Genomic DNA, 24,173 nt, shown 5'->3' on the forward strand with positions numbered 1-24,173 from the left:
CCCCAGGAGTCACAATTTCCTGGCAAAGAGCCCAAAACCAGTAATTACAACAACAAATGAAAATAATAGTATCAGCAGTAGAAAATCTTCCTAGCCTTTTATAGTGGCTGAAGGAGCTGTGCAGTTATGAATTCATAAATGATGATAAATAAACTAAAAGAAAAACTGACTATACATTCTTATACTGGGAGTATAGATTGACTATATTATTAAGTACTTAGTAATAGTACAATGTACATCTAAATGAGAAAAGCAGTCTTTTTAATATTTTGGAATTTCTGATTCAGAGTTATAACTCTTCTATAAAATGCCTTAAAAGAGCATGAGAATCAGAGATGAAGATTAAAGATTTGTTGCCTTCATTTTAGAGATCACGATAACAAATTCGTTATAAACAAGACTGTTTTACTTGAAGGAAACAATTATTTAAAAAAAAGCTATAACATTTTTTAAAATTCTTTATAATACTGTCATATAAGGAAGAGGAAGAATTTATCTAGGATGTTAAACTCAAAATTTTTCAGTAGCGTAAGAATAACACGTCCAGCTTTGACTTTTATTAGTCCTACTATACCATTCTTATAAAATTTTCTTTTACAATTTTCTCAAGGGGACATACTCAAGAGAAATGCATCTTGTTTATCTGAGCTGCCCAGGAGAAGAGAAGCTATACTCAGATGTTGCTACAGTAGTCTCAAATATAAGAGCCAAAACATTCCATAGCATATTATCATTAATATAAAAGAAAATCTGAAAATATTACTATTAATTCATCTCATTCAAAATGAATTCTAAGCAGTTAAGAAACTGTGAATATCAGCAATATATTATTTTCTACTCAGGAGAGAATGTGGGATAAAAGAAGCGTATTTGGAAGAAACACAAAAGTGAATCTATTTAACATGGTATTGATAATAATATTGAATAATCTCTACAACTTATCCCAATCTTGAGGCATAGTTTATCCAATCACACGAAATTCTTTTAAGAGAGAGACACTGTTATTTTCCAAAAGTTAAACATGAGGGTAGACAAGAGAAGAATGGGCAAAGAAACTAAATGATAAATGAGAGGAGAAATCAGAGACAAAACTCATAACTGTAGGGATAAGTTCACTTCTCTAAAACCTACTGACCTTTCCTAGTATGTATAAGTTTCTTCACCCCTTGCTTCCCCCCAACTTCCCTCTAAATTCTTGCTTCTATCTTCTGTGATCTTTTCACAATCAAAAGTCAAGATAAAGAAGTAGATTTCTAAAATGTAGCACAATCATCAGGACTGAACCATACAAATTGTACTCTGTGTGACAGGAATTAGGGCATAAAATTTTATTATCTAAATCATTAATCTGCCAGGAAGACATAGTTAACAACATTCCAAAACATACCACCAAATACAAAATATAAACAAAAACCAAACCAAAAACCAAACCCCTGGAAATTCTAAATTATGGTAAATAGTATACAGCTATTTTACCCCTTATTTGAAATATGGAACTTCAAATAATATGCCATTTGACAATTCTGAAGGGACTAGTCAAAACATGTTTCAGAAAAAAATTTTTAAACAATGCGACCAGTTCTACAGACTGAAGTACCCATATTTCCTCAACATTTCCCACTAGAGTACTAACACTGTCTAGTCATGATTTATAAAATTTAGTTATTTAACATCACAAAGTTAGAATAGCTTCTAGGAAGCACTATTTTTACTAACTCAACTTTAAATAATTGAAGTTGCCTTATTAATTAATATAAAGAAAAGATTTCAAGGGTGTCAACTGGTTCTATTTGTGCCATGATAAAATATCTTAGATGTGAAAGCAGTACAGAAATAAGAGACAAAAATTCCTTTCATTTCAGAACATAAAATGATCCATTAACTCTCTTTTTAAAAGGCAATGGAGGGAGCAGCTAGGTGGTTTAGTGGATTGAGAACCAGACCTGGAGTTGACAGGATCTGGGTTCAAATTTAGCCTTGGACAAATCTAGCTATGTGACCCTGGACAAAGTCGCTTAATTCCAATTCTTCTGCCTTGGAACCAACACTTTTATCAGTTCTAAGACAAAAGATAAGGGTTGAAAAACAAAACAAAAATGGCCAAATAACAATCCTTGCAATTCAAAGATACAACTGAAGGAAGCATATTACTAAATAAAAATCTAAGAACTTGAAAGCAAAATCTAACGCCTCTAACTCATCATCATATCACCCTTTTAATTATTTCTTACTTATTGGATGTTTCTAATATATTGTTTTACACTTCAAAAACAAGAAGTTGTGTCTCCTAAGCATCTAAAGATAATGATCTAAGAAATCTTGGAGTAAATAATGCTATATAATCAGAAACAGATTCAGTATGAAAACTGCTAAAACTGTAGCTAATGGTAGAGCCTTATTAGTTCTCAAAATTCATTATTTTAAAAATTAATTCTCCTTCATAAGCCTGCCTTTCATCAGGCAAAAATTGAACATTTTTTATGAATTCTTGCTGCAGCTCAATCAGTATATTTACTTGTTCCTAAACTTATATCACAGATACAAAGCCAAAAAAGTATTATGTATAATAACAATAGCTTTGGATTAATAGTTTTTGCAACAAGAATTAGAACTTACAAGTTTACATTCAGCATTAAAGAACCAAAAAAAAAAAATAGTAAAAGACAGTATTAGTAATCAAGAACTTCAAAATGATGCCTTATTCATTCTATAAAGGAGGCCTAAAAAATGTTAAATCTTAATCAATTTAATTTTCAAATACCTCATATTAGTACAAAGCTTAAAAATACCCCTGCCAAATCATAAATATTTTTGCTAATGAAGAGTTGAGTGTTTTGCCCAACATAATGAAGGTAACACATGTGATGATAAAAACATCAAAATATAGTATATCTTGAGAACAAAAATTAATGGAAAAATACTAGGAGATGGTGAATTACATTCTAGTTTCATTTACGTTGTTCACTGAGAGCAGAAGCAGTGAATATTGAAGTAGTGAATATTCAAGAAGGCTTGGAAGCTAAGGGAAAAAGTTATAAAATAACAAAAAAACCACAGAAATGTTTCCTATTTCAAAGAAGGGAATTTGAACTTCTTTTATAAAGGATTTCCAATCTTCCCAGTGGGAATAAAAAAAATACAGAGGCTCTCCTATAGTCAACCATTTAATTTTTTCCCCCTCTACTAGCAAATATTCTATAACTATACTGAATTTAAAGTTTTTGAATATCCCTCTTTTCTCTGTTAAATTTACTGGAGTTTACCCTGCGTGTTACCAATGATTATGCAGGGTTCCTGGAGCACAAGCACTGTACTGTTTTTTAAAGAGCAATGCTTATATCTCAATATATCCTTTTCTGCTTCTGTCTCCATCTTCTATACTTTCTTTCAAAATGATATCAGTAATATGGGCTATAGCCAACATAAAAAACATTGTCAGCTTTAAGTTGAGATTTTCTTCCATCTTGGCCTCCCTCTACATTAACATTCTGATGGTATATCTAATTATCTTACTATTCAACAGATGACATGGGTACCTCATCTCTTGAATGAATGAGGAATTGGAAGGAAAAGAAGAAAATAAACTCACCCTTCTTTGAACATCTTCAATTATTTACTTCCCCTGGATGAGAATACTAGATCAACAAACTGAACTCCTTGAGAACCGTCGCTCACTTGTTAACGCAGAGAATTTGGTCCCTGAGCGTCCCCAAACAAATTCTGGCATGAGGCCGAACCCTAACTGGGCAGTGACTGGGTGACCAACAACCTCAGTTGTAAATGCTTAAAATGCTTAAAAACTCAGCAACAATAAAAGGAATGGAAGAAGACAAATAATCAACATTCAGAACTGATTAAGACTAGCTGACCACTGTGGGAAACATACAAATTAAACTGCCAGTTTCTGTAAAAGAATCCAGACTGGCAAACACAATAAAAAAAGGCAAATTTATCCACCAACAACAACCTCAAATAATAATCAAACAATGTCAGTTTTGTAGGCAATTGGCCCTGTCCCAACCCAAATCATTTTTTCAATAGCTGGCTCTGAAAAGAAATAGATGTAGCAAATACTTATTGCTTAGCTTCAATTTATTATTTCCTCATAAGAGAAAAATGAATGTATTGTATGATGGCAAGGACAAGGGAAAGTATCACATATGCTGAAGGAAGATGTTATTTTCTTTATTAATTTCATGTACTATGTTTAAAGAAAACATCTGGGTTATAAATATGTATTTCATTGGCAAAGAAAGTCAGCTAGCTTGATTTAACGAGTATTTATTGATATTAAGCTTATAGAAAGGGCAGCTAGGTGGTGCACTGCATAGAGCTCTGGGTTTGGAATGAGGAAGACTCATCTTCCTGAGTTCAAATCTGACCTCAGACCCCTAACTAACTGTCTGACCCTGGGAAAATCACTTAACCCTGTTTACTTCAGTTTCTCCACTTTAAAATGCGCTGGAGAAAGAAATGGCAAACCATTCCGATATCTTTGCCAGGAAAACCCTAAATAGGGATACGAAGTATTGGGCATGACTGTAACAACTTAATACAGCATAATTATACAACTAGTTGTTGTTGCTATTCAGTCATTTCAGTCATGTCCTAAGCTTTGTGACCTAATTTGGGGTTTTCTTGGCAAAGATACCAGAATGGTTTGCTGTTTCCTTCTTCAGCTCATTTTTTGGAAGAAGAACTGGGGCAAACAGGGTTAAGTGATTTGCCCAGGAGGTCACACAGCTAATAAGGGTCTGAAGCCAGATTTAAACTCAAGAAGATGCATCTTCCTGGCTTCAAGCCCAGCACTCTTATTCATTGTACCACCTAGCTACCCCTTACACAACTAGATTCATTCCTAAAACTCCAATATGTTGAAGAAAGTTTGAAATATTTCAAATCTCAAAGGCTTTCTATACTTTTAAAGAAAGCATTTTCTATTTTGATGACATGAAATTGAAAAGATTTTGCACAAACAAAATCATCCTACAAAGAAAAAATAACTGGGAAATAATTTCTACACCAAATATTTAATAAAGTGCTGATATCCAAGGTATAGGAGAAACTAACAAAAATACATGACCAAGAGCCATTCTCCAATTGATAAGATGTCAAAAGATAGGAAGAAAAGAAAAATTGAAAACTATTAACCATATGAAAGACTATACCAAGCCACTAACAAAGAATCACGTATCAAAACAATTATGGAGTTTCACCTCACACACAGCAAGCTGGCAAAGATAGTCAGCAATAGATAGAATAGTCAGTGATGGATGGCTATAGAAAGAGAAGTATACTAATACATCATGGGTGGAATAGTGATTTGGACAAAAGAAATGTGAAATTATTCTTTAAAAATCATGAAAATGTCTACTAATCCTTTGATTCAGATATTCCTTTTGTTAGGTATAGATAAGAGAAAAAAGTCCTATATACATATCAATAAATTCATGACAGCACTTTTTGCAGTACCGAAAAGTCAAAAACAAAGTATAGTTGTTGCCCATCAGTTGAGGAACAGCTAAACAAATTGTGATTCATTACTATCATAGAATTAATGTCATAAGAAATAATATGAAGAATTGAGACAAGTATTGGGAAACTCCTTTACACAAATTGATACAGAATAAAGTAAGCAGATTGATTGACAATACATATCATGACTATAACAAATGTAATGAACAAACAACAACTGGATGCTGTGTAATTAAAATGGCCAAGCTTAGCCCCAGGAGAAGTGTTTTTAAAATGTAACTCTCGCTTCATTGCATAGGTGAATGGACTATCAGTCTGGAATATTGTCTCAAAAATTTCAGTGTGGTTTTAAGCTAATAAACTTTGGAAGCCTGGGAAACTGCACAAATGTCAGGCCACAGAACAAAGACTCCAGTTAAGTCACAGGGTACCAATTCTTTTCAAAAGTGAACAGCAATACCTTAGGCCACAGATTTAACAGAAGCTGGAAGTGGTGGAGACTAAAACCAACCAGTGCCCAGCAACAGTGGTGGAATGGAGTCTGGCAGGGACTGTGAGATCAGTCTCTATAGAGATTCTATAATTACAGTTCTATAATTACAGAATAATAACATTCCAAGATTCTATAAATCAAACTTTTGGTTTGGGGTAAAAGGTAAAAGTAAATTTATAACAGAAAATGAACTAGTACTTTAGCAATCTGAAAAGTTGAGTTCTGAAATACCTATCACACATCAATATGTGATTTATTCTCCTAGAAGAATCTGACTCAAAGAGTTTCAAAGAAGCAAAAATGGCAAGAAAAAATGATTGACAAATAAGACTTAGGGAATATGTTTAAATATTCCATAAGCAGCTATGTGGCTCAGTAAACTGAGAGCCAGGAGGTCCTGGATTCAAATGAGACTTCAAGACACTTCCTAGATGTGTGACCCTAAGCAAATGACTTAATCCCAATTCTCTAGCTCTTGCCACTCTTTTGTCTTAGAACTGATACTAAAACAGAAGGTAAGAGTTTATTTACTTATTTTTTAAAACATTTATTAATATTCATTTTTAACATGGTTACATGATTCATGCTCCTACTTTCCCCTTCACCCCCCGTACTCCCCCCACCCATGGCCAATGCACATTTCCACTGGTTTTATCATATGTCCTTGATCAAGACCTATTTCCAAATTGTTGGTAGTTGCATTGGTGTGGTAGTTTCGAGTCTACATCCCCAATCATGTCCACCCTGACCCATGCATTCAAGCAGTTGTTTTTCTTAGGTTTCCTCTCCTGCAGTCCTTCCTCTGAATGTGGGTAGCGTCTTTTCCATAAATCCCTCAGAGCTGTCCTGTGTCATTGCATTGCTGCTAGTACAGAAGTCTATTACATTCTATTTTACCATAGTATATCAGTCTCTGTGTAGGTAAGAGTTTATTTTTAAAATAATAAATTTAGCTGTGCTCCCAAGATAAAAATATTTTCCTTAAGAAAAAGTCTTAATACATAAGACTTTTGTGAAATTATTAATATAATTCTACCTTCTTGGACAAGAGTCTAAGAAGCCAATGGCTGTGTGAGGAATGAACCCCCCAGGCCTTAGGAGCACTGAATTCTAGTTCTGGTTTTATTACTAAGATGTGACTTTGGATCATTAATGTCCCCCTATCATTACTCCTCCCCTCCCCCGAGTCTCCTCATTTATTAAATAAAAATATTGAACTAAATCACTATTTTCTTATCTGCTTAAAATTTAGAAAGAAGAATTTTTGTTGTTCTGTTGTATTCACTTGTGTCTGATCCTTCATGACTCCATTTGGGATTTCTTTGGGCAAAGATATGGGAGTAGTTTCTCAGTTCCTTCTCCAGATCATTTACAGATGAAGAAATTGAGACAAACATGGTTATAAGTGGCTTGCCCAGGATCTCACAATAAGTGTCTGAGGCTAGATTTGAACTTAGAAAGATGAGTCTTCCTGTCTCCAGGCCCAGCCCTATATACTGTGCCACTAGCTGGTGATAAAGACTAGACTTTGTGATGTTCTTGATACAAGAAATTCACAAATGAAGAAACTCCCTCTACCAGTGCAGGTCAGCACTTTGTGAGTCTAAGAGAAGTATCTCATATACTGAGAGGTAAAGTTGCCCAGTCACAAAGTAAATGAGTCAGAAGAAAGGTTTATCCCTATAGATCTCCAGGATTCCAAGGACAGTTCTCCATCCGGGATGAAATGCTGCCTCTTTGCTCTAAAGCTCTATGATGAGAGTACTCTCACTAGAATGAATCTAACCACCAATTAAGATTCTTCATTATTAAAAGTGTCCTATTCAGTATATATTGAGCTTTCCCCCCCATGGAAACAGGTGAAATTCTTACTATAAGAGAAGGTAAAAAGAAAGCAGGATTCACTCAAGTTTAGACCCTATCCCTAAGATAGAACAGAAATGTAAAGACAGAGACACACAGAATAGAATAATGTATTATAGTGATAAAACATTTGGAAAGGAAGTCACTAAACCTTTCTAGGCCTCAGGATCCTCAGGTAAAAAGAAGGGTGTTAGACTGGATGACTTCTAAGATAGGTTCTAGTACCAAATCAATAATTCTCTATGTCTAAGATTAAAGCTACACTTGCACAGGCCGGTTATCCTCACCTGCCACTGCTAAGGAATGCTGACAGCAAATAAAAGCATTTGAATGACATATAAACCAAAACATCTGATACTGACACCTGTTAACTCCTAATACCCCTTGTTATTTTGACACTGATACCCTAGTCACACATTGCTCAAGAAATATGTCTCTGTAACACTCCCACAGACCTAGAAAACTAGCAGGATGGTGGAGACCAGGGTTCACATAATAGATGTGTGGCCATGGGCAAATCTCTTATTTCTTAATTTCCCACATTACTGTCTAGAGTACCAACACCCATCTAAACACCCAACTTTGAAACTGGAGTCAGCATCAACCCTTCATTTTCCTTCAACCTCTACCTTCATCCAGTGAGTTACCAAATCTTATTGATTCTAATTCCACATCTCTTTTCTCCATTCCCTTCTTTCCACTCATTTTTAGATCAAGACAAATGATTGCCTCCTACTAATCTCCTGGCCTCCAATATATTCCCTCTCCAATTTATACATCTACCAAATAATATTCTCAAAATATAACACTGACCAAGTCATTGCTCTTCTCAAAGCATCTCTGATGCTCCCTGCTGTTTATGTCTAGCACTCCAAGGTCTTCCCAAACTAGCCTTGTCCTCTCTTTCCCTCTTCTTGGGGGACATGTTACTTATTACTTCCCTTCATATTCTACAAAACAAATAACCTGGTCAGCTCTGTCCCCCTCACCTCACATTCCTCTTCCTTCTCTTCTCTACCTGTGCTCAAGCCAACCCCAGGGTCTGTAATGACTCCCATTCACAGATGCAAATCCTCAGGCTCCTACAAAGCTCATGTCATGAGCCACTTCCCACATTCGGCCTCTCCTGAAGATAAACTGATCTTGACCTTGATCCATCCCTCAAACTGATCTTGTATTTACTAATATCTACTTCTATGTGTGTGTTACCTCCTCTGAAAAAAGAGAAGCTCGTTAAGGGCAGGGCCACGTTCAATTCTGTCCCTCTCTTACTGGCACTTAATAAATGTTTGTTGGTTTAAAAATGGTGATGACACCTAAACTTTACACTATCTACCTCATGGAGCTATACAGAAAACTAAACAGCCTAGAACCTAAATACAAGTTCAACATGAATGTTATGCAAACTGGCTTAATAAGCCAACACAATATCCAAAATTTAAAAGTTAAAGATGTCAAAATAAAAATCATCTTTTTCTGCACAAACTCCAAACTCAAACCTAAGGATTCAAATTTTAAAGCCAAAGATTGTATCTGTGATAGACTAGCAAAAACCATCAACTAAAAATAAGTTTTAAGAATTACTGCTAATTTGCAAGTACCATATTTTTAGCTTTGTATAATTAGTGGCTAGTATTTACATAGCACTTTAAGGTCTGCCAAGCAGTTTACAAATATTCTCATTTGATCCTCAGAACAACCCTGGAAGGCAGGTGCTATTATCCTCATTTTACAGATGAGGAAACTAAAGCTAAATGAGGTTAAGTGACTTGCCCCAGGTCAATCACACTGCCAAATCTGAACACAAATCTTCCCAACTTCTAACTGGAGCAACTAGGTGGCACAGTGGATGGAGTACCAAGCCAAAAGTCAAGATGACTCATATTTCCTGAGTTCAAATCTGGCCTCATACTTACTAGCTATGTGACCTTGGGCAAGTCATTCAACTCTGTTTACCTCAGTTTCCATCTGTGAAATGATCTGGAGAAAGACACAACAAACCACTCCAGTACTTTACCAAAAAAACTCCAAATAGGGTCATATAGAGTCAGACAACACTAAAAATTACTTAACTTCCCAACTCCAAGCCCAGCAGCACTTTATTAACTATGGCACCACCTAGCGGCCTCTTTCTATACAAAATCAAGTCCATAGATCTATTTTCAGGCCTCAGCCAAGTGTGCTCAATTGCCTTGAATATGAAAGGCAGCAAAGAAAAAGCCAACTTTTACTAACCAACAACCACAAGTCAAAAAGATAAAATAAAATACCCAATTTTAACATCTTGGAGCCAACCCATGTCAAGGAATAGGCAAAAAGCTTATCTGTTACAAAGTACTATCCTCTATGTGGTTTAAACACTTTCAAACCTTAGGTAAAGGAAGCCCTCCAGAGTACTTCTATTAAGATACTATGGCACCTAAATAACTGAAGCTATTTTCTGGCCATTAGAAAAACATTTTTAAGAGTATTTGATCCTACCATAATTCAAAAGAACTTATGATGAAAAATGATATTCGTCTCTGGAGAAAGAACTAATGGAATCTACATGGAGACTGAAACATACTTTTTTTTAACTTTATTATTTTGGGGGTTTTTTGGTCTGTTTTCTTTTATAGCACAACTAATATGGAAATATATTGCATGATTACACATGTATATTCTATATCAAACTTCTTGTCTTCTCAAGGTGTTAAGATTAAAAATGATAAAGACTGATATAATAAGAGAAATTAGTAGTTTAATTAAAGCCATAGCCATGTTGGTAAAATATATATGACCGCGCCTGACTAACTTTTAAATTTACCACCGGAGCCCATCATGTATCTCCTCCGCCAGCCAGGTAGTCAAGAGACCTTCTTTTAGGCTCTCCTCGCAATTTAAGCTGTCCTATGCATGGGGACATCCCCACACCCAAAGAACTGGAAATTGGAAACCTGTTGGACCATGGGAAATGTAGTTTCAAGGTCCCCCACATGTCCACAAACACTATTTTTAAATGGCACCTCCCCAATTCAAAACAAAGGAGGGGGGAGGAGAGGAAGAGAGGGAAGGAAAGAATATAGAACTCAATTTTTTAAAAAATGAATTGAATTTTTTACATGTAATTGAGAAAAAAATAAAAAATAAATGTTAAAGGAAAAGGTTTTGGTCCTGTGATTAATTCCAACCCAGCAAACACAACAGTTATAATAAGGTAAGGAAAGTGGATCAACATTTCAGCTTGTATAGTGGATGGGAATCCCTGGGTTCAAATCATGCCTAAAGACTAATTAGCATTGTGGCCTCAGGCAAGTCTCTTAGCCTCAGTTTTCTCTTCCATAAAATAAAGTATTTGGACTAGATGTAGTCTCAAAGGTCCTCTCCCCCACCCACCCACCCACCCACCCACCCCAGCCATCTCTTAATCTATAATCCTAAAATCTTTCGTTTCTATATTAAAGTTTACAACTATTCAATTTGATAAGCATTTTGTTAAGTGCTTGCATATTTATTAAGTGCCCAAGAAAGGCTTTAAAGAATAACAAAAATTATCTGTACCTTAGTAGAGTTTAGGTCAATATTAACTAAGAAAAAAGCAGGAAATAACAGGACTTAAGAGTCAGGAAGACTGGGTTTAAATCCTACCTCAATTACTTACTGGCTCCTGGGTCAACGATTTAACCTCTCTTAGCCTCTGAAAAAGGAGGTAGATATGCCTAATAACTTCTTTTATAAAACCCTTACCTTTTGTCTTAGAATAGATATTAAGTATTGATTCCAAGGCAGAAGAGCAGTAAGGGATAAACTTGGGGTTAAGTGACTTATCCAGGATCACAAAGCTAGGAAGTATCTGAGGCCATATTTTAATCCAGGTCTACCTGACTCCAGGTGGGACTCTCTACTAAGCTATCTGGCTGCCACCTAATAAGGTCTGTCCTAGCTATTTAACTATGATCCTATAATCCTTAAAGGTTATATATTCAATTAGTATTAATAGCTAGGAAGGTTGGTTAATTTGGGGGGGAGAGGGAACATCACATTAAATCAGTGATTCCCAAAATGGGCGCTACCACCCCCTGGTAGGTGCTGCAACAATCCAGGGAGGCGGTGATGGCCACAGGTGCATTTATCTTTCCTATTAATTGCTATTAAAATTTTTTAAAAATTAATTTCCAGGGGGCTAAGTAATATTTTTTCTGGAAAGGGGGCAGTAGGCCAAAAAAGTTTGGGGACCACTGCATTAAATGTTCAATTTGTGTTACAAAAAATTTAACTTGTAATAATTCACCAAAGATAGAATCAAAATCACCACACCCCACTTAAACAGGATACTGTTTATCAGGTCAGAACATATCTCTTGACAGTTGACAAGGAGTGAACAAGGTCTACAAATCTCCCTAGAAGCTACAGATGTCAGTTTTGTTTGTCTGTGGATCTTGTTCACACCTTCTGGGCCTAGTCAGATATGGGAGACTTGGAGGGCCTGGCAGTATAGAAGGAATGGGAACATCAAGGGCTGAGCAGAAAAGAAACGAGGGCACCAAAACAATCAGTGAAAGGAAAAAGACTGAACCTTAAAGTAGTATAGAAGAGAAAAATCAGTGTACAGTGCCACTGGGCCCTACAAGTACCTCAGAGCACAAGAATTTGCCAACACCATCAATTTTACCCACCACCTTAAGGACACCTTCAAGTACCTGTCAATTAACAGAAATTGCTTTGATTAACATGCTTTGTTGCTTCTTTATCCAAACATTTCCAGTAATCTAAATTTTGTCTCAACTACAAAGAGGAGCAGCTAGGTGAAACAGTTGTGCTGGGCCTGGAGTCAGAAAGATCTGAATTCAAATCTAGCATCAAACATTTAATAGCTATGTAAGCCTGGGCAAATCATGAAAACCTGTTTGCCTCTGTTTCCTCATCTGGAAAGTGAGCTGGAAAATGAATTAGCAAACCATTCCAGTATCTTTGCCAAGAAAATCCCAAGTAGGGTCAAAGAGAGTCAGATACAACTAAATAATGACAACATCACAAAAACAGAAGGCTAGCAATAAAAATAAATCTTAAATATAGAGTCCATCCTCTGCTCCACTGTTAGTTTTCCTAATTAGAAGCTTGGAGCAATTGTCATTGCACTCTTAATTTTTCGTTTAATATAAATTCCACAAAAAAAAAAAAGGAGTGAATCCTGTGGACCTGAGAAGTCATTATATTACAGCTTAGTTTAAAATAAGCTAAACATTGTAAATGGCTGTTAGAAAAGTAAATTTTAAAAGAGCCATAGAAAGTAAGACTAGCTCAGGAACAGGAACAATAACAACAACATGCATTCACCAATTATTTTGTAGTTACAAAGCACTTTTCCATTGTTTCTGTGAAGATGGGATTGACTCTCCCTTGGCCTACTTTTAAATTTTATCAACCAAATCTTGAACACCCCTTCTTCATACTAGGTGGGGAAGTTCACAAGCCACTTAAAGAGAGCTCCACCCTTTCAACTCAATCAATCAGAAACTTGTGAATCCTTTGATAAAAGTTAACACCCTCATAGGATAAGAGGTGGAACCTACAAACACTGACTCCTGGGCAGTGCTAAGCAAATTTAAAGACTGCAATTGGTCCCATAAAGTGGAGGAAGGGACAGGAAGGGATATAAAAAAGTGATGAACTTCCTGTTCAAGGAGCCTTCGTCCTGAATTTTCAGGTTAGAGGATCTTCTTCCGGACTTCACCTTGCGACTTTGGTCTTCAGCTTCACTTAGACCTGGGACTCTGGCACTTGAACTGCTTCTGGTAAGACTGCTCTTGGATCTTCTCCCTTTGGACTTCAGATTGGGTGAGTGAAAAAAAGCTGACCCTCCTTTCCTGGCTTCTGGAGAGTTTAGTCCCTGAGGGGCCTCCCCTTCTTAGAGGAGGCTGCATGGGCTGAACCCTTGCTTAATTCAACACCAAACCCTCAGCTAAGAAGCCCTGTGTGGGTTGAGCTGAGGACTGGAGAAACATTTAGGGTGATAAAATAGACTTCTTACTCTATCCTCTTTTACATTCCTCTACTTTCATTCTTTCCCTCTTTTTGTAAATAAAGCTGCTAAAAAGTCATTTTGACTTGAGTTGCATTAATTTTTTTTTAATTCAGGGACCACATTCTCTTATATTTAGTCCAACCATAAATTTAATCCTACTTCTTTTGATCCTTTCAATAACTCTCTGAGATTGCTTGGGCAGTGATAGTGGCAAAGAATTAGAGGCTCAAATTCAAGCAGAGAAGCTCAAAATGCTTACACTTATGAACTCAATTTTTATTACTCCAAGGCCAGAGGTATTCTATGGTATTAAATTTCCAAATGATTATGATGTTGCAGAGACAATTAACAAAAGCAGGATATTTCAAGAGATTAAAACTTGGTGCCATAAAATTAGATGTTTTTTTTTAAATGACCACAAAACATAAAAGCCTTGGATCTATTTTGATTAAAATAAGAGTTTGAATTGGATTTTATTATTTTATTTAATTAGAAAGGACTAGGGGAAAAGGATGGGAAAAAGAGAAACTATTTTCCTTGCTGCTCCATTTGACTTGCTATTTTGTAGCCTCCATATGGGCTCCCTAGCAATGCTAACACAGAAGTTGAGCCAGTACCAAACACAGAAGAGAAGACCTCCAAATCCGCCCTTGCCTTAATTTATCACACTTTTTCTCCTTCCACTGAAACACACGTCACACTTTGGGAACCAATTGTGATCTTTCTATTTTGCCTGGGCCACAAATGGGGCAGTTCAGGAGACATTCAGCTTGCTCCCTGCCTCATGATCTCTTATCCCTATTGCTGCCTTTTCTGGCATTCTATCCTCATGACCAAATTCCCCTCAACAATTTTCTTCACAAAGATGTTACACACCAAAGTCAGTTTTCCTATTGTTCCTTGATAAATCTTACTCTGTAAATCTGTAAAGAAAATGGGATTCAAGATATAAAGATTTCAACTCTGACAAAAAGACAGATACACACATAAACATATTCTGTTTGTTTCCAGATGGCAGAAAACAGAAATTTCTGAGAGACCCATTTAAGCTTAATGTCAGGAAAACTTTCTAACAATTAGATGGCCCAAAAGTGGAATGGGCTGTGTAAGAATTTAAAATTAGGTTTTTATGCTAATAAGAGAATTAATTCTACGGTAACATTGTGGTTGCCGATTTAAAATATTATAGCTCAAGTGAAAGACTTTTAGTAGCATTTATTTACAAAGAGGTGGAAAGAGTGAAGTAGAGAAATGTAAGAAGAGGGTAGAGAAAATGTCTAGCCTATCACACTAAATGTTGCTCCAATGTCTGGCTCAGCCCCAGCAGGGCTTGTTAACCCTCAGCCAGAGGATCCAGTGGTGTCTTATGCAAATGTTCCACCTACGTAGCCTCTGCCAGGAAGGGAAGGCCTCTCTGGAACTAATTTCTCCAGAAACCTGGAAAGGAAGGTCAGCTACTCACTGACTCAAGAAAAAGTCCAAAGGAGAAGATCCAGGAGCAGTCCTCCAAGAAGCAATCCAAGGGCCAAAGTCAAGATACAAGCCAAAGGTCAAGTCCAAAGCCACCTCCAAAAGCCAAATCATCAGGAGAAGTTCCTCCCGTAAAGTAAACCAATTGCAGTCTTTCAATTTGCTTAGCACTGCCCAGGGGGTGGTCCGTGATCTCTGGAGTTGTTACTCACTTTAGTAAGAGACTTGGGAACTACCTTATTTACAGTTAAGTAGGGATAATTAAGTTTTTGGTTGATTAATTTAAAAACTGCTGATTGATAGACAAAGAAAGTGTGATTCTCTCTTCACAATACCCCTTGTGATTCTTTGGGAGACTAGCCTCCCCAATGAATCATTTAATATAACCAGCTTATACCTCTAAAGATCTAGCTAGTGGAATATACAATATTGCACTTTCTAAGAGGAAATTACAATAGTTAGTGATAAGAAGGAAATAAAAGAGAGCAAGCAAAACCAATGTTTGCTAGGCGCATTGACAAAAAAAAATAAAATAAAAAACAATTAGGGGGCAGTTGCCTTTGGCATAAGAGTGTATATTAAAAATAAATGCATTCAACCCCCCAAAGTTCAATTTCACTACATCAGAAAGTTCATTCTGGATCTTTTGGTGCAATGTGAAGTTTCTAATGGACATTTCCATGGTGCCTTCTCCAAACAGTTCACTTTCTTGATTCTGGAAGGCAGCAAGTTTCTTATCCTAAAATTACTCTCAAACAAGAAAAATTTTTATAAATGTAGAATTTTATGACAATTATACAATCCCCCTTTGAAAAGAGTGCCAATAAATACACGGATCATCCTGAGATACATGGCTGAGTTATGAGAAGGTGAATCAATTGTTAAAAGGAAGTAAAAAACATAAAAAATATGAAAAGAAAAGAAAAAATCAAAATTAAATAGTACATAAAAATTCTGAGTAAGCAAGAGTAAATCCATAACAGGTTCTTAAATCAGGGTCCAATTAAGGTGATTTCTGTCTCACAATCTGTAGGACAAATGCAGTAATATTAAACTTACCCATTGGCAGCCAGGACTACAGAAAGTTGCCATACTGTAAGAGAAAAAAAAGGACTACATTTTGAAGTAAAAGGGAAGTCTAATTCCCTGGTCTGATTTTACCTTCACTCACAGGGAGAGGGGAGTCAAAAATGGCAGCCTAACTTAGGTACTTGTCGAAATGTGGCACAGGGAGGACCTGTGTCTGATGTATGTCACACAGCCACTACCTCAAACCTCAAAAAAGTCCTCTGTCTTGGCACAGATTTCATTAATCCCACAAGGATTGCTGGTCTTGACCTTGTGCTTCTTGGCACTGTACAATGGCTCTTTTGTGATCCCTTCTCCTGGAATCAGACACAATTATTAATCACAATCCCACAATATTTATCAAGCAATGGCAGGTTTCCATAGTCTAAAGCTTTTGGGTATGTATTGATATTAGAGCAAATGTATAATTTAAACTTCTTCTATTGCAAAATTAAAAAGATTAATATTGATTATATGTACCTTAAGTACAAGAAATAAGAAGGGGGGAAAAATCAATATTCTATTGAAAATTTTAAAAAGCAAAAAAATAAAAATAAAAAATTCAGGATTTTAATGTGTCAACCAAAACAGTGTCCACTTGTCTAAGGACTTTTATCCCCAATGCATGTGTCAGGATACAGTCAATCAGTGTTAATAGAAGGTACTCTCTTTACATATGAGCAATGAATATAAGAATCCTTTTCTCCAGTCTTGATATGTGTTGGAGTGGTTAACAGTACTTTAAATATACCTTCCCAGGCAGGCCGAGTTGCTCCAGTGTGCTGGAAATTCTTTATGTACACCTTATCTCCTGGGTTTAGGTAATGAAATGAAAAGTCTATAAGGACCTGCTTATACTGCAGCTCCGGATTCATGGAGTTCTCACAATTTTATATGCAGGTCCTATATATATGAACCAATAGAAGTGTGTTCCCCCCACCCCCCAGTAGTCATGTATATGTAGGAGAAAAAGGCTTAGCCCGTTTAGGGGGAAGTCCAAAAAGCATCTTAAATGGTGAGATGTGTAGATCTCCCCTGGGCCAGCTTCAAAGATAAAATAGAGTTAGAGGGAGAGCTTCAGGCCATTTTAAATGCATCTCAGTGCAAAGTTTTCCAATCATGGTCTTAAGTTCTCTGATCATTCTTTCAACTTGGCTTGAGCTCTGGGGATGATATGGCACATGGAATTTAGGAGTTATCCCCAAAGTGGAATAAATTTGGGAAAAAACCAAATTGGTAAAAATGAGTTCCCCTATCCGAATCAATCCATGCTGGCAGGCCAAAACTAGGAATAATCTCTTTTAAAGAGTATCTTGGCAACAAAAGCCCTGTGACTCAGGCTGTAGGAAACATTTCCAGTCATCTGATTAGTTGATCCACTATGACTAGACAAAATTTATAATGTCCAGCCTTTGGCATTGTAATAAAATTAATTTGCAGATGTTCAAAAGATATGTAAGCCAGAGGACATCCACCAAATGCATGTTCGTTATATGCTTGGCAGGTGGGGCAGGCTGCACACACTTTAGAGGCTATAGTAGTTATACCAGGGGCCATCCATACTCTTTTAACAGAGTCTACAATGCCCTGGGTGCCAAAGTGACCGTTTTTATGCATGGATTGACATATTTGGTGATAAAAACTTCCAGGGACCAGGGGTTTTCCTTCAGATGACACCCATACTCCATTGATCTGTTTTGCTTTGAATTTTTGTTTCCATTTTTCCACTTCCTTTTCATTATAGGAAAGGGATAAATCTGATTCACTACTTGTTGCCAAAGTTAAAATTAAGTCAGGCCCTTCTAAGGCAGCAAATTTTGCGGCAGTATCTGCATGGAAGTTCCCTCTACCTGTATGGGCAGAGCAATGAACTATGGCTGGGGCTTCAGTTAACTGGAGAGCAGAAAGAACTTCATTAATTATTTCTGCATTTGCTATACACTTTCCAGCTGATGTTAAAAATCCCCTTTGAAGCCATAACATACCCACTACATGACAAATTCCAAATGCGTACCTGGAATCCATATAAATTGTTGCCTTTCTGTCTTTGGCAATTATATAGGCATGTTTTAGAGCTATAAGTTCTGCACCTTGAGCACTTATAGCTGCCTCAACATCTGGAAGATTCTTCCTCCTGGAAGGTCTGCAAAGGCCTGGGTGACTACTTGTCTACTGTGTTATAGTAGGGACACGTTTCCCAAATGGGATGATCTAGATAGACACTGAGGTTTCTTCCATCTCACAAATTCTATGATATTAATGTAAGAGTGGGGTTCCATCCCCACCTGGATTAATATAATCAGAGAAGGTCCAAATATATGAAACAAAAACAAGTAAAAAATGTAAACAAATATTTAATCAATTTGAGAGGTCTTTAGGTTGTGGGTCATAGTGGGGAAAAGGCAGATGATGCCACAAAGGAAATATCAGTCTCTGATAGTTGAAAAAAATAAGAACATAGCTCTTGAACTATATATAAAATCAGGAAGCCAGGTTCAAGTCAAATAGTGGCCCATTTCAGTCATGGAAGCTGCCCAGTTTTGAGAGTGCAAAGCCAAGTCCCTAAGGAAACTGTTCTTCCCCCTCTCCCTTGCCCATCCCCACATCTGACCCTGGCCATCATTATCAGAGACTAGGCAAGTAGCAGCTAAAGCAGTAATTCCCAAAGTGGGCACCACTGCCCCCTGGTGGGTGCTGCAGCAATCCAGGGGGCAGTGATGGCCAGAGGTGCATTTGGGGGCAGTGAATAACTATAAGGGGGCAGTGATAGTATGTGACAGGGGGCGCTAAGTAATATTTTTTCTGGAAAGGGGGAGGTAGGCCAAAAAAGTTGGCTGGAGCATCCAAGTAGGATCAAGAGAGGCTGAACCAAGAGGAAACAACACAATCAGCTAAGAGCCATTAAAGGAAAGGAAGCTTCAAGAGATGTGGCCCCTCAAGGTAGAGAGGGATTCTGACTATAGACTCCACAAAAGCCCCAACCCTGCCCCTAAGAACTATACCTAAAGAAAGGAAACTTCATGAGGACTATGAAATAAGAGAAAGTTCTTCCAGGAACCCAAAACTATGGTACTACTTAGCCACATATACTCTTTGTGATGAGAGAGTGTGACCCTCTTAAGTTATTTGTGATAGAGTATGTACCCCTACTGTTCTCACTATCCCTTCCTTAGTAATATATTTGCTAAAAAAATAAAAAGTTAATAACTAAACTTGACTTATTTGGAAGGGAAGGAGGCAGAGCTAAGATGGCAGCATAGTAGCAGGAGTCTTTTGAACTGAGGCTGAGGAACAGTGAGCCCAGGCAGAAGCTAGGCTGGCCACAGCTGAGGCAGCAGGGGCTAGAAAGATTGCCTCAGGGCAAAATGCTTTAAAGTATCACACTACACAAATAACATCACAGATTTATCTGCTCTCATTCAGGCTTCTGCTTGAGACAGGAAGATACTACCAAGGCAAAGCCCTGCAAGACAGAAGCTAAGAAAGTAATCAACATGCAGGAACCCCAGTAGTGGCAAAACAAATAAGCAGCAGGTTCCGGGTTAAGATGGCAGTAGAGTAAAGATCAGCTGCTTCACCTCTCCTAACCGAGGCATATAGGACTCCTCAGGGGGACATAAAAACAAATCCAGACGAACGAAGGAACCCCACAACAGGGTGAAGCATTGAAGGTACGTGGAATCGGGGCATTTCCATGCTATAAAGGGGTGAAACAGCTCTCACTGGAGCACGAAATAAGCAACCCCTCCCCCATCCCACACACCACCTACAGTGTCAAAGCCAGCTCAAAGGAGTTGAAGCAGGTTTGGGGCACCCATTAAGTCATTGGCAGCTCCAGGGTCTGTTCCTGAGAGCAGCAAGACTTAGGCCCCAAGAGGCTAAAGAAAGCGCGTGGATTTTGAACACAGACTGTAAGCACAGGCGCGGGTAAAGGCATTGCCATAGGCTCGGACAAGGATCTTGAGCGCAGCCTTGGACCTCTACTGGGGACCCTGTGCAGACAGGAGCACAGGGGTGGAAGCTGTGCCCTGAGACTATTGAAGGAGCCTCAGGCAGAGGGGCAGACTGGGGATGACCAGGAGGCTTGACCCCGAGAACGAGACCTGAGACCTTGGGAGCCTAGAGAGCGCAGACAGACCCTGAGTGTGAGGATAAAGCTGAGAAGGCGCAGGTCTAACAATGGCAAGACAAAATCTGAAACGCCAGAAGAGAAAGATCATCAAGAAAAAATCTGTAATACTCGACAACTTTTACACAGATAAAATCCAGACAACAGAGCAAGCAGCAGAGGAAAACAAACAAGTAATCATATCCAAACCTTCCCAAAATAATGAAAACTGGTCACAAACTACTGAAGAGTTCAAATCTGAGATGATGAGAAAGATGGAAGAGATCTGGCAAGAAAATAACAGTTTAAAAGGCAGAGTTTTACAATTGGAAAGTGAGGCTCAGAAATCAAATGAACTGATAAGCAAATTGAACACCAGAAATGACCAGATTGAAAAAGAAAACCAAAAGAATATAGCTGAAAACCAAAAGATTATAACCGAAAACCAGTCCCTAAAGGCTAGAATTGAGCAATTAGAAGCTAATGATCTCAAGACAGCAAGAACAAATAAAACAAAGTCAAAAGACTGATAAAATAGAAGGAAACATGAAATCTCAATGAGAAAGTGACAGAGCAAGAAAATAGATCTAGAAGAGATAATCTGAAAATCATTGGTCTTCCTGAAAAAGCAGAAATTAATAGAAATCTGGACTCCATATGAAAAGAAATTATTCAGCAAAATTGCCCTGAAGTTCTACAAGAGGGCAATATAGACATTAAAAGGGTCCATAGATCACCCTCTACACTAGACCCAGAAAAGACAACCCCCAGGAATTTAATAGCCAAATTCAAGAGTTTCCAAGTTAAAAAAAAAAAAATCTTACAAGAAGCCAGAAAGAGACAATTCAAATATCAAGGAGCACCAATCAGGATCACACAGGATCTGGCAGCATCCACACTAAAAGACCGCAAGGCTTGGAATATGATATTCAGAAAGGCAAGAGAACTGGGTCTTCAACCACGGATCACCTACCCATCCAAACTAACTATATACTTCCAGGGGAAAGTTTGGGCATTCAATAAGATAGGGGATTTCCAAGTATTTGCACAGAAAAGACCAAGACTAAATGGAAAGTTCGATATCCAAACACAAAAATCAAGAGAAACATGAAAAGGTAAATAAGAAACAGAGGGGAAAGAGAGAAAACTCCTATTTTTTTAAATTTGCCCCTTTAAGGGCTTCAATAATATCTAGTTATCTGTATTCCTATGTGGAGAAATGCTATGTATAATTCTCTGTAGTGAACTCTATTCACTATTATAGTATTCACTACTATAGTAATCAGAAGAATAATACATAGGGAGAGGTTGAAATACTAAATGGTCTAAGATGATATGGGGAGTGGGAAAGAGAGGGGTGAATAGTAGGGGACACCAAGAGAAACTTGAATGAATAAGAAAAATAGGATATTCTATTAAGCACAAAGAGGGTATGGGAAGGGGAGGGGATAAATACTATTATAAGAAGGAGAGGAAGAGAGCATTAAGACGTAATATTTAAACCTTACTCTCAGTGTAATTAACCCTGAGAAGGAAGAGTAGCTATATCCATTGGGATATAAAACTCTAACTCTACTGAGAAAGAAGGGATAAACCAAGGGGAACAGGGGAGTTGGGGAAGTCAAAAAAGGGAGAGGAGAAGAAGGGGGAGGGAATTCATTAGGCCTTTAAAAATAAAATGAGGTGAATAATAAAGAGGGGATAAAAAGGGAAGTTAATCAAGGGAGGGGATAAGGGATACCGGCTTAAAGAAAACCACTGGTTTAAAAGGAAAGAGTGTAAAAAGAAGGGGTAGAATTAGGAGAGGATACCAAAATGTCAACAAATGCACAACTGATAATTATAACTCTGAATGTGAATGGGATGAACTCGCTCATAAAATGGAAGCAAATAGCAGAGTGGATTAGAAACCAAAATCCTACCATATGTTGTCTACAAGAAACACATATGAGGCGGGTGGACACACACAAGTTTAAGGTCAAGGGCTTGAGCAAAATCTTTTGGGCGTCAAATGAGAAAAAGAAGGCAGGAGTGGCAATTATGATTTCTGACAAAGCCAAAGTAAAAATAGATATGATTAAAAAAGACAGGGAAGGTCATTACATCCTGATTAAAGACAGTATAGACAATGAGGAAATAACAGTGCTCAATATGTATGCACCAAGTGGCATAGCATCCAAATTCATAAAGGAGAAAGGCAGATCTCAAGAAGAAAATAGATAGTAAAACCATTATAGTGGGAGATCTAAATATTCCTCTTTCAGATCTAGATAAATCAAACCAAAAAATAAATAAGAAAGGGGTAAGAGAAGTGAATGAAGTCCTAGAAAAATTAGATTTAATTGATATGTGGAGAAAAATAAATAGGGACAAAAAGGAATACACCTTTTCAGCTGCACATAGTACATTCACAAAGATTGCACATTTAATAGGGCATAGAAACATTGCAAAAAAGTGCAAAAGAGCAGAAATAATAAATGTAACCTTCTCAGATCATAATGCAATAAAAATAATAATTAGTAAGGGCACCTGGACAGGCAAATCAAAAACTAATTGGAAATTCAATAATATGATTCTCCAAAACCAGCTAGTCAAAGAAGAAATCATAGAAACAATCAAAAATTTCATGGAAGAGAATGACAATGATGAGACATCCTACCAAACTCTGTGGGATGCAGCCAAGGCAGTACTCAGGAGGAAATTTATATCCTTGAGTGCATATATTAACAAATTAGGGAGGGCAGAGATTAATGAATTGGGCATTAACTTAAAAAACTTGGAAGCGAGCAAATTAAAAATCTCCAGATGAAAACTAAATTAGAAATACTAAAAATCAAGGGGGAAATTAACAAAATCGAAAGTAAAAGAACTATTGAATTAATAAATAAGACTAGAAGCTGGCATTTTGAAAAAAACAGATAAAATAGTTACAAAGTACTGGTTAATCTAATTTAAAAAAAGGAAAGAAGAAAACCAAATTGACAGTATCAAAGATGAAAAGGGAGACCTCACCTCTAATGAAGGGGAAATTAAGGCAATCATTAAAAACTATTTTGCCCAATTATATGGCAATAAATATGACAATTTAGGAGATATGGATGAATATTTACAAAAATATAAACTGCCTAGATTAACGGAAGAAGAAATAGAATACCTAAATAATCCCGTATCAGAAAAAGAAATTGAGCAAGCCATCAAAGAACTCCCTAAGAAAAAATCACCAGGGCCTGATGGATTCACAAGTGAATTCTATTAGACATTCAAAGAGCAACTAATCCCAATACTATAAAAATTATTTGATATAATAAGCAAAGAAGGAGTACTACCAAATTCTTTTTATGACACAAATATGGTACTGATTCCAAAGCCAGGGAGATCAAAAACAGAGAAAGAAAACTACAGACCAATCTCCCTAATGAACATAGATGCAAAAATCTTAAATAGAATACTAGCAAAGAGACTCCAGCAAGTAATTAAGAAGATCATCCACCATGATCAGGTGGGATTTATACCAGGAATGCAAGGTTGGTTCAACATTAGGAAAACCATCCACATAATTGACCATATCAACAGTCTAACAAACAAAAATCACATGATCATCTCAATAGATGCTGAAAAAGCCTTTGACAAAATACAGCATCCATTCCTATTGAAAACACTGAAAAGTATAGGAATAGAAGGACCTTTCCTAA

The 24,173-nt window shown here is 37.0% G+C and overlaps 1 protein-coding gene across 1 annotated transcript in view; it reads right to left on the reverse strand.

Moving 5' to 3' along the window:
• The window catches only part of NT5C2 (5'-nucleotidase, cytosolic II), a 130,608-nt gene that overhangs the window by 70,146 nt on the left and 36,289 nt on the right, over positions 1-24,173 (reverse strand). The window lies entirely within an intron of this gene.

This window comes from Gracilinanus agilis, chromosome 2, assembly GCF_016433145.1.
Source record: "Gracilinanus agilis isolate LMUSP501 chromosome 2, AgileGrace, whole genome shotgun sequence".
Taxonomy (NCBI): Eukaryota; Metazoa; Chordata; class Mammalia; order Didelphimorphia; family Didelphidae; genus Gracilinanus; species Gracilinanus agilis.